Here is a 14,465-nt window from a genome sequence, read left to right as displayed (position 1 = left end):
CTATCAGTAAGAGGATGGTGAGTTAAATTACAGTACATTTATACTTCAGAATATTATGCTGTAAAGAACAAGGGAATTCTCTGAACTACAAAGGTGGAGAGAAACAATAAGACGGACTTTTCCTATCCTAATATAACAAAATGAACAAAAAATTGACAAAATCTAGATAAAAAAAAAAAAAAACCCACCAGGCACATTTAGAAGAAGATAGGGAGGTTTTACAACCTCATGTTATGGCTTTAAAATGCCAATCGAGGAAACAGAGAAGCTTCATGGACTCAACAAGCAGCTTCCACCCTATATTCCAAGAAGAGGGGTTGAAGAATGGGTAGAAGGTAAAGGTGAAAATGCTGAAAAATCTGAGTGATAGCCCCAGTTTGGAGAGAAGCCAACTGAGGGATGAGCCCCAGCCTGGAGAGAAGGCTCCCCCACCCCCTGGAGGAGAAGCCCCTTGCCTTCATCAATCTGTTCTAGAAGAGTATGGGAAAACAGTGAGGGGCTGGCCAGTGTTTTTCCCAGATGGCAGGAAAGCAGGAAAGGAGGTGTAGACTGGTTTCAACCACCTCACTCTAACCATCCCCTGTCATAAAAGGAATTGGACGGAAGAGGAGACAGTAAAGAAAATAAATCAGATAAGCCTCCGGAGGGCAGCTGTGACAGGTGGCGGTGCATGGTGGTTGTCCCCCAGCCTCACTTTTGGCAAGGAGGGGAGTGGGTGGGATCTCTGGAAAAGCTGGGTGAGACATTTTCTAACATTGACAAATGAGGAAGTGGAGGTTTAAAATATTATCTAAAAGTATAAAGGCAAGCTAAAATTGTAAAGCTAAAAATTACCAGAAACACACAGATACAAAGTAATGTGAAGCAATGCAAACATAATGCTTGTATCAAATTGGAAAGAACAGAAAAAGTGTTAAAAACAGAAAATAGAACATGAGAGAATTAAAACAAAGCATCTCTTATTTCAATAAGTGTATGTGGAATTTTTTTTTAAGAAGCAATTTAGGGGCACCCGGGTGGCTGAGTTGGTTAAACGTCTGCCCTCGGCTCAGGTCATGATCTCTGGGTCCTGGGATCAAGCCCTGCATTGGGCTCCCTGCTGAGTAGAGAGTCGGCTTCTCTCTCTCTCCCTCTGCCCCTCCCCACTCCTCGTTCTCTCTCTCTCTCAAATAAATAAATGAAATCTTAAAAAAAAATAAAGAAGCAATTTAAAGAGAAAGGCTTACAGATTGGGTAAAAAAAGAAAAACCTAACTTTTGGTTGAAAACAAAAGAATATGTCAGAGTTTCTAGGAAGGTCGAAAGTTATGAACAAAGACATGCCAGGTGAAGTTAACCGAAAGAAAGCTAGGCTCATGAAATTAATATCAGACAAAATTGAATCCAAGTTTCAATGAGGTAACGAAGACCAATGGGGGGATTTTATAAGGGCTTATACCCTCCACAATTAGGCTAAAACTTCAATGATTGAGAAAATAACCAAAAACAGCATCAAAATAATCAGAGCACCAACTTCCAACACATACCAAGGACTAACAGACTTAACTGTAGCTCATCTCTCCCATGATAGATAAGGAAATTGAAAATAAAGACTTCGAGGACCTGAATATATATTTAATAAAGCTAATTTTGCCATTTTGTATCAAATGCTATACACTGATAATACAGGATAAACTTTTTCACGAGCCTGTGGAATTTTTACGATAACAGATAACAGGCCACAAAGAAAATCCTAACAAAATTCAAAAAAGTACAAACAGTACAGACCATTTTCAAATCACAGCACAAGAAAACTAGAAAACTCACAACAAAAAAAGAAGAATTAGAAAATAATTAGAAGGGAGGCGCCTGGGTGGCTCAATCAGTTAAGTGTCTGCCTTGGGCCCAGGGTCCTAGGATTGAGCCTCTAATCGGGCTCCCTGCTCAGTAGGGTGTCTGTCTCTCCCTCTCCCTCTGTTGCTCCCCCTGCTCGTGCTCTTTCTTGCTCTCTCTCAAATAAATAAATAACGTCTTTAAAAAAATAGAGAAGAATTAGAGAATTAGAAGGAAAAACCTATCACCCATTGGGCTGGGGAAGAAATTCAGGGAGAGATCAAAGAAAAAGTGTAAACCAGAATTTCCCCAGTATCTTGAATAATGAAATAAAGTTTAATAGATGGTAAAAACCTATGTCATATGGCTAAAACTGGGTTAAGAGGAAAAATGCATAGCCTTAAACAAACACATTAGTAAAGAAGGCAGTGAAAATAAATACAGTATGCAATTGAAGAAGTTAGAAAAAGAACAACAAACTATCCTAAGAAGTTAGAAACAAGAAAATAATTTTAAAACTTCATGAATTTAAAAGCAAAACAAATCAAGAAAATGGAGTTGGTTAATCCTAACTCTGAGTCTTTGGAATGGGGTCAGTTAGAATAAAATGGGTAAAATCTGAGTTGGCTAATTTAAAAAAAAAGGAGGAAAGCACCAAAACCAACATTAAAGATGATGCGGAAAGAACATCACACAGGGGAAATGAAAAGACTTAGCACCTTGCAAAACTTTGTGCAATTAAATTTGAAAATCTGGGGTCGCCTGGGTGGCTCAGTCAGTTGAGCGTACAACTCTTGGTTTCAGCTCAGGTCATGATCTCGTCATTGTGAGATTGAGCCTCATGTCTAGCTCTGTGCTCAGTGTGGAGTCGGCTTTGTTTTTTATTTATCTTTATTTGACAGAGATAGAAAGAGAACACAAGTAGGCAGAGCGGCAGGCAGAATGAGAGGGAGAAGCAGTCTCCCCGATGAGGAAGGAGCCGACACAGGGCTCAATCCCAGGACCCTGGGACCATGACCTGAGCCAAAGGCAGCCTCTTAACCGGCTGAGCCACCCAGGCGCCCCAGGAGTCGGCTTTGGATTCTTTCTCCCTTTGTCCCTCCCTGCTCGTGCTCTCTCTCAAATAAATAAATAAATTTATTTAAATAAATAAATAAATAAAATCTTTAGAACAAATTGAAAATCTGAATGAAATAGATGATTTTCTAGAAAAATATAAGTAACTGTACCAAAATAAACACAATGTTAGGAATCTCCAAACAATAAGCAGGAACAAAACTGAGAATGTTATCAACCAGCTCCCTGTGGAAAATCCACCAGATTCTGAGGGTTTCTCAGAGGAATTCTTCCAGTTAGCCAATAAACAGACAATTCTACTTCTATATAAATTATAGAAGAGCACAGAGAAGGAAAAGATGCTCAGATTGTCTGTGAAAGCCACATCAAAATCTGAAAATCATGTCACAAAAACTACACACCAAGCTCATTTATAAATATCGTATCTTAAATAAGATATTATTTAAAGAAAACCTAACATATTTCAGGAACGTAGGAAATGCTATTTGGAAATCTATTAATAAGCATCGGTCCTCATATATCTTGGTTAAAAAATCATAAAATAATCTAAAACACTTAATTTAATTAAAAAATTAGCATAGAATTGACAAGATATTTCCATATCTTTCTAAATCTCAACTGGATCTCTGGCTAAACCTTTTTTAATTTCCAAATTTTGAAAGATGCCTCTATTTTCCTTGATAAACCTCTCTACAGTTTTATTTTATTGATTTCATCAAAGATCTGGATCATGGATTTATTTAACATTTGTTTCTGTCTATTGCTTAACTTTGTCATGTTTGCTTTAATCATGTTTAATTCCATCTACCTGCTATTTTACTCCTTTTAGTTGTTTTTCATAACCTCCCCTTTTTTTAAGATTTTACTTTTAAGTAATCTCTCCACTCAACGTGGGGCTCAAACTCATGACCCTGAGATGAAGAGTTGTATGGTCACAGACTGAGCCAGCCAGGCACCCCTCATAACCCCTTTTTATCAGAAACATTCAAGGGGCGCCTGGGTGGCTCAATCAGTTAAGCACCTGCCCTCGGCTCAGGTCATGATCCCAGAGTTCTGGGATTGAGTCCCACATCAGGCTCCTTGCTCAGCATGGGGCCTGCTTCTCCCTCCGCTTTCTGCTCCCCCTTGCTTGTGCTTTCTCTCTCTGACAAATAAATAAATCTTAAAAAAAAAAAAAAAAGAAAGAAACATTAGATTCCAGCGCGGAACCCAATGCGGGGCTCAATCTCACAACCCTGAGATCATAACCTGAGCCAAAATCAAGAGTTAGACGCTTGGGGTGCCTGGATGGCTCAGCCGTTGGGCGTCTGCCTTCGGTTCAGGTCATGGTCCCAGTGTCCTGGGATCGAGCCCCGCATCGGGCTTCCTGCTCCGCAGGAAGCCTGCTTCTCCCTCTCCCACTCCCACTCCCGCTGCTTCTGTTCCCTCTCTCGCTCTCTCTCTCTCTCTCTCTCTGTCAAATAAATAAATAAAATCTTAAAAAAAAAAAAGAGTTAGACGCTTAACTGACTGAGCCACCTAGGTGCCTCTCTTTTCATTCTATCTGAATAAAAGCACTTAAAATTATGATTTTGCCTCTGATTACTGGGTTGCCTACATCTCATCAGTTTTGAAAACCAGTGTTCTATTTGTGTTGTTTTGTACATAAAAAGAAACTGAAGGGTTTTTTTCCCCTCTTTCCCCAAAGTAATCCCTATGGGTGATTTTAAAAAATTCTATGCATTCTGATTTTTTTCATTACGCTGATATTATTCATTGATAGTTTTTTTTTAAGATTGATTGATTGATTGGGGGGAGGGGCAGAGGAAGAGAGAGAATTCCAAGCAGGTTCCATGCCTGGTGCAATCCCGATGCGGGGTTCAATGTCATGACCCTGAAATCATGACCTGAGCCAAAATCAACAGTTGGACGCTTCACCAACTGAGTCACCCAGATGCCCCTTAACTTTTATTTATTTAAGTAATCTCTACACCCAACGTGGGGCTCAAATTCACGACCTGAGAGATCAAGAGTCACTCGCTCTTCTGACTGAGCCAGCCAGGCACCTCTACTTAGATTTCTTCTAAAAAAATAAAAAAACATGTGAAATAAATATTTACATGCTAGGCATAAAATTAAATTTGTACTTTTATGAATTTTTTCCATCATAAAATCAAGTTTTCATCTAAGTTTGATAACTAAGAAGGGCAAGGAAACTTCTTAAATTCAGAGATTGGTTTTAATAGTTCCAAGGACTTGTTGACTAAAAATTTTAAAACAATAACCACTTAACACAGGAAATAGCATTTGCTACATTTGTTTGTAGTAGAGAGTTTTGCTTGTTTCCTCAATGCTGTATGCTACATTTATCACGGGAGTTTAGTTTTTCTTACTGATCTAGTCATAATAAGCTCAGCCAGCACATACACTCTGCATATTGTCCTGGAATCAGGAAAACCTCTGGTAAGACTTTCCTCCCTACTTCAGTCATGTCATAGAAATTAATGACAGTTACAACAGGAATGGTTTAAAAACACAAAGCCAATCTCACTTTCTTTGACAATTTCTTTTTTTTTTCTGTCAGTGCTTTGCTTTTTATTTCAGATGTTCATAAAAGTTATTATCCTTTAGGGAGATTGTACTTTCTACCATAAAATAATACTCTGCCTAAAATGCTTTGGTTATGTGTCCTCTTTCCTCTAGAATTGCTATTATTGTCCTGTTTCTTTTATGTTCGTATTCCTGATGTATTCTAGAGCACCCCTCCCTTTTTCCCCCTTAAGCCTCCCCCCCACCCCCGCCCGGCTTAACACTTTTGATTCGCTTTTCATTAGGCTGGTCTCTTGGAAACATGATACGGCTAGACTTTTAAAATCTAAAGTGTTTTGTTTTTAATTGGGTTGCTTAAGTCTTTTTTATTTCTGTTGTATTAGGTCTTATCATTGTCCTCATGTTTTGTATTTTCCGAAGGTAATGCTCTCTTGTTCACTTTTTCTTCTTGAATTTGCAGTGAGTCATGCTGTCTTTCTTGGTGTTATGGTTCTACTTTTTTATAGATTAATTCATTTCGGTTTTATTCAGACACACATATCCTCTACTTAGATAGTTTCCACAATTCAGTCTAAGGCTGAATCTCTAAGGCTGTGATCTTACAGAAGTGGAATGCAATTTCAATTTAGGGAATGGTTTGAAGCAAATTGTCCCAAGAAGCTCCAATTTCAGGACACGTTTATACAGAGTTCGAGAAGATTCTCTGATCTCTCTGCTGATTTCGTTGTCTTCTTGACTAATCTATTTACTCAATCAATGTCAGGTGGAGAGAGGGTAATTTGGGATAAAGATTAAATTATCAATCCATGTCCTATAGGCCCTGGGGTAAACTGGATCTATTGGGAAGGCAGAAAACTGGTGCTGAGAATCCATTAATTTGAAACTGGGTTTTTCTAAGGTAAAAGAAGGGCACATTGAGGACCCCAAATACTTAGATTTCCCCAGCCCCCTCTTTCCTGAGAAAAGTTATGTTGTTTAGATCCTAATTACCATTTAATCAGCATCTATATTTAAGAAACAAAGAAAGCAGGAAAAAGAACAGTGGATATGAAAATGGGAACTACAACAACTGGAAAATGTTGAGGTCAGTGGGTTGGATGCCAACTGGGACCGTGGTCTGGAGGCTTTTAATGCAACAGCAGCTTGTGATGGGTAACCTGGATGCTAGCCAAAACACTGGTGGAAGGCAAGCCTCATAAATTAGTTTTGATCACTGTTTGGCATTTCCCATTTTCAGTTTACAGAAAGGCCACCATATAATTTGTGCATCTTCTTTTTGAAGAATTACTTTTGACATATGCACTAAATATTATAACCATGTGATAACACTTATTTAGATACTGTATAATCTGTATTGCAGTTAATTCTATTTAATTGGTGTCTTTGCTCATCTTTCCACTTATCAAGACTTCCCTTTAAGTTCTTTTTCTCCCAAGTTAATTTTAGTTATATGAGTAATACATTAATGTATTCTTATTAAATCCCAGTTAGTCTAAGTTTTCTCTCTCCCTCCACAGAGACCCAGAGGTCTGTGTGTGTATCTATCTACTTAATTTTAAAATGTGGTATTTTATTTTATTTGAGAGAGAGAGAGAGGACAAGAGGGAGGAGCAGAAAGAGAGGGAAAAGCAGACTCCCCACTGAGCAAGGAGCCCGATGCAAGACCCGATGCCAGGACCCTGAGATCACGACATGAGCCAAAATCAAGAGTCAGAGGCTTAACCGACGGAGCCACCCAGGTGGCTGAAGAATGTGGTATTTTTAAAAATAACTACATCACATTACATAATTTGCTTCCCCCCCAACCTGTAATATGTCTTAAGAGATTATTTATTTATCTATTATCTATTATCTATTAGATAATAGATTAGATAATAGATCTATTATCTATTTTATTTATTTATTTATTTATTTATTTATTTATTTATAAGATTTTATTTATTTATTTGACAGAGAGAGACACAGCGCGAGAGGGAACACAAGCAGGGGGAGTGGGAGAAGGAGAAGCAGGCTCTCCGCAGAGCAGGGGGAGCCTGATGTGGGACTCAATCCCAGGACCCTGGGATCATGACCTGAGCCAAAGGCAGTCGGTTAACCAACTGAGCCACCCAGGCGACCTCTGTTTTATTTTTGAAAAAGATTTATTTATTTGAGAGACACACAGAGAGAGTGTGCATGTGTACACAAGTGCGCAAAGGGGAAAGGGAGAGAGAGAGACTCTCAAGCAGAGTCCCTACTGTGCATGGAGCCTGACACGGGGCTCGATCTCATGACCCTGAGATGATAACCTGAGCCGAAATCAAGAGTTAGATGCTTAACTGACTGTGCCACCCAGGTGCCCTAGTAAATATCTAATTTAAACTATGGCATAAAATTCCTTAGAATGGATACACTGTAATTTTGGGGGGTCATAAATCAAATTGATAGATATCAGTGTAGTTCTGGTCTGCGACCACTGTAAACAATGTTGCAAGGAACATCCTCCTGCTGCCCTCTGGTGTACACGGGGGTGGGGGTGGGAGTTTCTTTAGGGAAGAAACGTAAGCAAAAGAATTGCTTAGGCCATTTATTGTTGTGGTTTTGTATTTCTACTGTGCTATCCAATATAGTAGCCACTAGCCACATGTAACCACTGAGCACTTTCACTGTGGCTAATGTGAGTGGAGAATGAACTCTTAGATTTACTTAATTTTTATTTTTTTTAAAGATTTTATTTATTTATTTGAGAGAGAGAATGAGAGATAGAGAGCACGAGCGGGAAGAGGGTCAGAGGGAGAAGCAGACTCCCTGCTGAGCAGGGAGCCCGATGTGGGACTCGATCCTGGAACTCCAGGTTCATGACCTGAGCCGAAGGCAGTCGCTTAACCAACTGAGCCACCCAGGCGCCCTAGATTTACTTAATTTTTAAAATGTCAAAACTGAATCAGTGTAAGACGTTCGGGAAGACAAACAAATAATTGCATTCTAGTAATTGCATCATATGAAATATTATTGCTACATTGTAGGGCACGTGCTGGGTACATATAACATACACAGTGTTATAGATCAGCCACTATTGCATGTTTCTGGGATTACATGCGAACACATCACCAAATCTCCTAGGTGTCAATGCACTGATTCAGTCTGAATGATCTTTTCTGTGCACTGACATAACACCGCCATGTGTTTACTTGAATATTTTATGCAAACAGTATGGGTTGCATGATACCTTTGTAAACCACAAGTGGTAATTAAGTCAAACTCCGTATTATTTTAATTATCATAAAATCCAATCATTTTTCTATGTAGCGACGCAATTTTGAATTTAAAATGAAAGTATACAATGAATGCAGAACCAAATGGAGATGCAGAAGCTAGTGCTATGACCAGAAAAGAAAAAAAAAAGAAAGAAAGAAAAGACAGAGACTGAAAGAAGATAAACCACAAATTTCATGATGAATGGCAACTATAATTTGCTGGGCAAAGCAAAACAAAAATGCTGTGTTTGTTGTAGAACAAACATTTAAAAAGATAATAAAGTGGAAAATATTGAGGCATTTTCAGCACACACAGAGTGAATTTGATAAGAGGTTTTCTTTCAACATTCAAAAAAGAACGTTGAATTGATGGCAAGGGAAACAAAAGCAAAAATAAACTACTGGAACTACATCAAAATAAAAAGCTTCTGCACAGCAAAGGAAACCATCAACAAAATGAAAGGCTTCCCATGGAATGGGAGAAGATATTTGCAAATGTTGTATCTGATAAGGGGTGAATTTCTGCAATATATAAAGAACTTATACAACTCAACACCAAAAAAAAAAAAAAATCCAAATAACCCAATTAAAAATTGGGCGGAGGACCTGAACAGACATTTCTTCAAAGAAGACATCCAGATGGCCAACAGATACATGAAAAGATGCTCCACATTACTCATCCTCAGGGAAATGCAAATCAAAACCACAGTGAGGTATCACCTCACACCTGTCAAAATGGCTGGCATCAAAAAGGCAAGAAATAACAAGTGTTGAGGAGGATGTGGAGAAAAATGACCCCTCATGCACTGTTGGTGGGGATGCCACTAGAGAAAACAGTATGGAGGTTCCTCAAAAAAATTAAAACTAGAAATACCATATGATCCAATAATTCCACTACTGGGTATTGACCCAAAGAAAACTAAAAACACTAATTTAAAAAGATATTTGCACCCCTGTGTTTATTACAGCATTATTTACAATAGTCAAGATATGCAATATTACGCAGCCTTAAGAAAGGATGAGATTGCACCATTTGCCACAACATGGATGGATGGAATCACGGATGAATGGTAAGTGAAGTAAATCAGACTGAGAAAGACAAATACTAAATGACTTCATTCATATGTGGAATCTAAAAAAAATGAATAAACAAACGGAAAGCAGTATCATACCTGTAAATACAGGGAACTGAGGGCTGACAAAAGGGAGGGAGTGGGAGATGGGCAAAATGGGTGAAGAAGGGTGGGAGATACAGGCTTGTGGTATGGAATGAAGATGTTACAGGAATAAAAGGCACAGCATAAGGAATATAGCTGATGATACTGTAATAGCACTGTATGCTGGCAGATGGTGACTACACTAGTGGTGAGCACAGCATAATGTATAAACTTATTGAAACACTGGCTTATACACCTGAACCTAATGCAACATTGTATATCAATTGTACTCAAATAAAGAATTTTTTTAAAAGAGGGATTGATGACACACATGACAAGATGGCCATTATCACTTCCCAGTCAGGAGGGAAATGCAAATCAAAATCACAGTGAACTCCCACCTCACGCCCATTAGGTTGGCTATTACCAAAAACTAACACATGTTGATGAGGAACTGGAACCCTTGTACATTGCTGCTGGGAATGCCAAATGGTACTTTCATGGTGAAAAACAGTATGGCAGTTCCTCAAAAAATTAAACTTAGAAATACCAAAGGATTTAACAATTCCACATCTCCGTATATACCCAAGAGAAGTGAGAGCACAGACTCCCACAGATATTTGTACACCCATGTGCAGAGCAAAATTATTCACAATAGCCAAGAGCTGGAAGCAACTCAAGTGTCCACTAAAGGATGAATGGATAAACAAAATACGGCAGGTGCTTACGATGGAATATTATTCAGCCTTAAAGAGGAAGGAAATTCTGACTCATACTATAACATGAATAAGCTTTAAAGACATTATAGCAAGTGACACAAGCCAGTCACAAAAAGACAAACACTGTATAATTCAAGTTATATGAGGTGCCTAGGACAGTCAAACTCACAGGGACAGAAAGTTAGAATGGCAGTCCCTAGGGACTGGGGAGAAGGGGGGAGTTGAGACTCAGTTGCAGAAGATAAAACAAATTCTGAGGACACCTGGGTGGCTCAGTCGGTTAAGCGTCTGCCTTCGGCTCAGGTCATGATCCCAGGCTCCTGGGATGAAACTCCCCACGTCTGACTCTCTGCTCAGTGGGGAACCTGCTTCTCCCTCTCTGTCTGCCCCCCACCTGCTCGTGCACACACTCTCTCTGACAAATAAATAAATGTTAAGAAAAAAAACAAGTTCGCTCTCGACTGAGGCAGCCGTCTTGCTCTTGCCGCGTGCTGTTGTTGGAGGACCCTCCCCGCTTCAGATTTACCAACAGCACGAATCAAGAAAAGTTAGCCAAACTTCAGGCTCAGGTCCGGATAGGGGGCAAGGGTATAGCTCACAGAAAGAAGAAGGTGGTACATAGAACAGCTACGGCTGATGACAAAAAAACTTCAGAGTTCTCTAAAAAAACTGGCTGTGAATAATATAGCTGGTATTGAAGAGGTGAACATGATTAAAGATGATGGGACAGTTATTCATTTCAACAATCCCAAAGTCCAAGCTTCCCTTTCTGCTAACACCTTTGCAGTAACTGGTCATGCAGAAGCCAAACCAATCACAGAAATGCTTCCTGGAATATTAAGTCAGCTTGGTGCTGACAGTTTAACAAGCCTTAGGAAGTTAGCTGAACAGTTCCCTCGGCAAGTGTTGGATAGCAAAGCACCAAAACCAGAAGACATTGATGAAGAGGATGATGATGTTCCAGATCTCGTAGAAAATTTTGATGAGGCATCAAAGAATGAAGCTAACTAAAAGTTTTTCTGGAGTTTGGAAGCTGGCATGGACTAGATTTAACAAATCAGCTATGTGGTTCCAAAGTTTTACAGACGTGGAGAACATCAACTGTTACTAGTTCAGTAATATAAATATTTTGTATATTAATAATGCTGTTTGTTCAACATTTTTCGGTCATTTGATTTTGCATTTTGCACTTCCTCCCAGGATCTATTCTTTCGGTCAAAATACGAAGTATTGGTGCAGTTTGAGGGTGTTTTGGTGTTTGATTCTCAGTTTTCTGTTGTTTTTTCGTTGGAGTATTTTTGGTGTGTGTATGTGTATGTATGTGTGTGGGTATGTGTGTATATAGTGGAGAGCAAATTGGAAAACAGTTCTATTTATCCTCCTTCTTCCCCCAGTAGAAAATAAAACAAATCTTTACATTAAAAAAAAAAAAAAAGAAAAAAAACAAGTTCTGGGGATGGATGGTGGTGATGGTTGCATAATGTGAATGAACTCAATGCCACAAAACTATACACTTAAAAATGGTATATTTTATGTTATGTATGTTTTGTGATAGAATAAAAAAGAACTGATGAAATTAGTTGCCTGAAAGCAGAATAAAATGTTGAACAAAAAAAATGTTTTTTAAATAGGTTTTAACAAGATCAGAGAGTATGATTTTGGCCAGGTAGAAAATGATCTGGATTTTTGTACACACATGCATGCACACAATTTTTAAGGAAAAGATGGTAAATTATTATTTCAGTTGTGAAAATTTTTTAGAAAATCAGGAGAAAAAAGACTAAAAAGATATTCTTATAAAAAGTGAACAATTTTCAATTAAGTCACCAAACAACTGCCCGCAGAATAAAAGAACTTATTAAAGATAAATTCAAATTTTGAAAAAAATAGCAAATTGTAGCCAAGTTATGCCATGAAACACTGCCCAATTAATACTTTGAGTATAATTAGTTTTATTTTTATTTATTTACTTTTAAAAGTTTACTTAAGTCATCTCGCCACCCACTGTGGGGCTCAAACTCACAACCCTGAGATCAGGAGTCGCATGGTCTTCTGACTGAGCCAGCCAGGCGCCCTCAGTATATTTAGTTTTAAAGGTCTTCCAAATTTATGAAGAAACATTGTCAATTCATTGCTTAAAAATATAAACTGTGACAGAGATTTTTAAAAATTTTTTACATCTGACAAAGAAGAAACTCAGATATGAAATAAATTAGTTTCTATCATGCCAGATGGTGCTCCAGCTATGTTCAGTTAAAAAAAAAAATCTGGATTTATTGTAATTTCAAAACAGGAGACTGATGTTTCCCTTATTGCTTCATTCCACTGTATGATATATAGTGAAAATATTTGTGTTCATTTTCAGAAGTAGACTCTGTGGAAAGTGTCATGGAGATAGCTGTTAAAATTGTTCAGTGTGTACATTCAGATGCTGTGAATCACCATCTTTTGGAAAAGAACAGAAAGCAATAAATGTGATGATCTTGTCTCTATCTATGTTCATTGGTTGGGTCATGGAAGGGTTTTACAAAGATTTACTGTGCTGTGAATTCTAATTCAAGATTTGCTTGAAACAAAAGGAATTCTTACCAAATATTTAATAATCAAAAACAAAACACAGCAATCTATGTTTTCTCAATGATATCACAGTGTATATGAATGAGATAAATTTGAAGTTCTAAGGACACAAAAAGCTTCCTTGTGACCTAGCTAGAAGGCGACAAGAATTTACACTGAAATGGAAACTTCTTATAATAAATAAATGATTTACTGAATGATTTAACACGTTTTCTAATATGAATAATATACACAAAAGATTTTTAATTGTAATAACCAGCATTATGTAAACTATCTACAAAACCTACAAGAAAAATTTGAAGAATGTTTTGTTGGCATTGAACTTAGAGTTACTTTTCAATTTATGCAAGACCTCTTTACATTCCATGTTAATAATACTGAGTTGACATGAGTCAGTGAATTGACATAACTTGGACAGACCTAATTTTGACACTGATCTGCTTTTGCTACAAACAATAGTTCTAATAAAGATGAATTCATTTTCTCAGTGTAGAAGCGAACATTAAAGGAAAATTATTTATTGGTACTTGATCCAGTAATTGAAAAATTTTAAGTATGCTTGAAAGAGCTTGGGTATGTGACTTGACTTTTTCAACTGTAAATATGAATGCATATTAAATATTTCTTTTTTTTAAGATTTTATTTTTATTTATTTGACAGAGAGCGAGTGAGCACAAGCAGGGGGAGCAGCAGGCAGAGGGAGAAGCAGGCTCCTCACTGAGAAAGGAGCCCCATGCGGGGCTCAATCCCAAGACCCTGGGATCATGACCTGAGCAGAAGGCAGACGCCTAATGACTGAGCCACCCAGATGCCCCAGATTAAATATTTCTAACAAAAATTTAGCATCCAGATCGAGGTGTGCTGATTATAAGATACAACCTAGATTTCAAAGGCTTATAACAACCACCACAAAAAGGAACATATCTCATTAATGATTTTTTTATATTGAACATATGTTGATGTGATGAAATTTTGGAAATATCGGATTAAATAAAATGTACCATTAAAATTAATTTCACCTGTTCCTACCTTCCTAAATGTGGTTACTAGAAGATTTTAAAGTATGTATGTGGCTTGCATTGGTATTCTATTGATCAGCACTCATCTAGAATCCCTCCCTTCTTATTAGTGCCAGATCTCCTCCAGGGGAATTACCCACTGGGATTCGGTCTGACGTGAGGGCAACTGAAGGCACTTGCCTCCTCATGCAATTCCCACTGTGGAGGCAGAAGGAGCCAGGTCCAAAGAGGTAGCCATGAACCTGAGCAATCAGGTGTTTACTCCTGGGACTTCGATTCTGGAGTAAGTGGTGCCGAGACAAGGATTGCCTGGAAGCAGAACTCAATATGGAGTCAGTGG

The 14,465-nt window shown here is 38.1% G+C and overlaps 1 pseudogene; it reads left to right on the top strand.

Moving 5' to 3' along the window:
* Window positions 1-11,024: 11,024 nt before the first annotated feature.
* Window positions 11,025-11,945, top strand: LOC112811409 (transcription factor BTF3 homolog 4 pseudogene; annotated as a pseudogene).
* Window positions 11,946-14,465: the final 2,520 nt, after the last annotated feature.

Source organism: Callorhinus ursinus, unplaced genomic scaffold (genome assembly GCF_003265705.2).
Source record: "Callorhinus ursinus isolate GAN/ISIS: 27379988/994484 unplaced genomic scaffold, GSC_fseal_2.0 scaffold85, whole genome shotgun sequence".
In the NCBI taxonomy this organism is placed as follows: domain Eukaryota; kingdom Metazoa; phylum Chordata; class Mammalia; order Carnivora; family Otariidae; genus Callorhinus; species Callorhinus ursinus.
This window is presented reverse-complemented; position numbering and strand designations above follow the sequence as displayed.